Genomic DNA, 2,703 nt, shown 5'->3' with positions numbered 1-2,703 from the left:
CAGAGAGTGAGGGAGACACAGAATCCAAAGCAGGCTCCAGGCTCTGAGCTGTCAGCACAGAGCCTGATGTGGGGCTGGAACCCATAAGACATGAGATCATGAGCTGAGCCGAAGTCGGACGCTCAACCGACTGAGCCACCCAGGCGCCCCAATAATAATGTATCAATGCTGGTTCATTAATTGTGACAAATGTACCTTGTATGTAAGATGTTCATAATGGGGGAACCTAGGTTGGAGGTATATGGAAACTATCTTCTCAATTTTTCTGTAAATTTAAACTGTTCTAAAATTTAAAAAAGAAAAGAAAACACCCCAAAGCTGAAACATGGCCCTGACATTGAGTCATGGCGGTAATAACATTTTGTTTCCAAAATGTCCAACACAATTGTATGCGGCTTTAGACTTGTAAAAGTCCTTTCATTTTCCTGTCTCATAGGAAGCCAAGTAAGCCTACCCAGGAAGAGGGTAAGTATACTGGGGCCCAGAGGAGCTAGGGGACTCGCCCAACATTAAAGAAGCTAGTGGGCTCCTGGGTGGCTCAGTCAATTAGGTGGCCTACTTCAGCTCAGGTCACTATCTCGCCATTTGTGAGTTTGGGCCCCACCTCATGCTCTTTGCTGTCAGTGCAGAGCCCGCTTCAGATCCTGTCTCCCTCCCTCTGCCCCTCCCCCACTCATGTTCTCTTGCCCTCTCTCTGTCTCTCTCTCTCTGTCAAAAATAAATTAAAAAAAAAAAAAAGAAACTTGATTCTGGAAAAAAAACAAAACAAAACTAAAAACTAAAGAAGCCAGTAAGTGTTGGACACGTCACAGGTTTGTCCTCAGGTGTGGTCAAGTTCTTAAGCATTTCTGTTATTTCCTTACCTTATTTAAAATTACTGGGGTGCCTGGGTGGCTCAGTCGGTTAAGCATCTGACTTTGGCTCAGGTCATGATCTCACAGTCTGTGAGTTCTCAGAGCCTGGAACCTGCTTCAGATTCTGTCTTCCTCTCTCTGCCCCTCCCCCACTCACGTTCTGTCTCTCTCTCTCAAAAAATAGATAAATATTTAAAAAAATTTTAAATTACTGCATACACTGGGACCTCTATAGCAGAACCTCAATAAGAATAAACCAAAATAAATCTATCCCTACCCTACCATCATGATTTTCCTACTGCTGAAAAAGGGGTTAACAACAACAAAAAATACACTGGTTGTGGGGTAGCATTTGCTCAACCAGGTTAGCGTTCAGGCTCTTTGTGAGAGAAACACACCTCATGCAGTCCTCCATTTCTGTGGCACACTCTTCTCCAAGGTCCCCATGTCAGGCCTGCCCCGCGGAAGAAGCCGAGGAAAAGAATTGTATATTTAACACTCGATTTCTTTGTCAATCATACCTCAGTAGAGCTGGGAAAAACACCATTTATTTACCAAAATATTACTGCTGCTGCTGCTACTGCTGCTACTACAATAAGTAGACTGCACACTACCTGAGCTTTCCAGTTAATCAGGTTACTGGTTTCTCTCCTTGGTGTGCTTGTGTCCCGGGAAGGAGCTGGTGGCGAACTCAGCAGCCTGGGCTGAACTGGCCTCATGGCGTACCCTGGAACCAGATCTTGCTAGCCAAGCCTCCAGACCAACCCTATCTATGTTGTCCATGTCATCTGTGTCCCAAGGCTCAGGCTGCCTCCAGAGCTTCCTCCTGCCCTGCATCCTCCCCTTAACTCAGCCTTAGCTCCTGCTTCTCCTTGTCTTTCCACAAACTCTCCACCTAGCTAATCTCAACTGCTACTGCCCCCCACTCAAACCTCTCTTTCCTGCCCAGACCTTGCACTCAAGCCCTGGCCGGTATTTTTTTTTTTTTTTTAAGTTTATTGATTTATTTTGAGAGAGACAGAGACAGTGCAAGTGGGGGAGGGGCAGAGAGAGGGAAAGAGAGAGAATCCCAAGCAGGCTCTGCACTGTCAGTGCAGAAGCGGATATGGGGCTCAAACCCACGAACAGTGAGATCATGACCTGGGTGGGAACCAAGAGTTGGACACTTAGCTGACTGAGCCCCCGAGATGCCCCACTGGCCAGTATTTTTAAAGGCCTGCAGGAGTTGACACCTAAAAAGTTCATCTAAAAAGACTCCCCTCTTGGGGCATCTGGATGGCTCAGCTGGAAAAGCATGAGTCTCTTGATTGCAGGGTCATGAGTGTTCGAGCCCAAGTTAGGTGTAGAGATAATTGAGAAAAAAAAAAAAAGAACAAAAAAAAAAACCTTAAAAAAAATGTAAATGGACTCCCCTCCTAACTTTCTTATTTCTGACAATGGCAGCATGATTCTCTCAAGCTAATGAATTAGGAGTGGAACTAAATGGTCTCCAAACCTCACAATGCACTTAGACTTCTTTCTCTCCTTCATCTTTAGTCCTTAGTCTTTTCTTTGCAGCACTGGACTCCCCTCTTCCTCCTGGCATCCTTTTTGCCACAATAATCACCTCCTGCTTGCCTTCCGTCTTGGCTTTGTTCATTTCTAGTGTACCCAAGCTTCCTAAGACAACAAATTTACTCTGTCATTCTCCTACTCAAATCTACAATGAGTCCCTGTTAATCACTGGATAGTGTCTGAGGCTCGACCTGGCATCCCACATCCTCCAGTTAGAGTATACCCCCAACCCCCAACAAATGATCCTTAAAAGAATTTTCATTGACATGGGGAAATGTTGAAAGATAAAATAAAT

The sequence above is a fragment of the Leopardus geoffroyi genome, chromosome B3, assembly GCF_018350155.1.
Source record: "Leopardus geoffroyi isolate Oge1 chromosome B3, O.geoffroyi_Oge1_pat1.0, whole genome shotgun sequence".
Lineage (NCBI taxonomy): Eukaryota > Metazoa > Chordata > Mammalia > Carnivora > Felidae > Leopardus > Leopardus geoffroyi.
The sequence above is the reverse complement of the archived record's forward strand: the minus strand, read 5'-3'. Positions refer to the sequence as shown.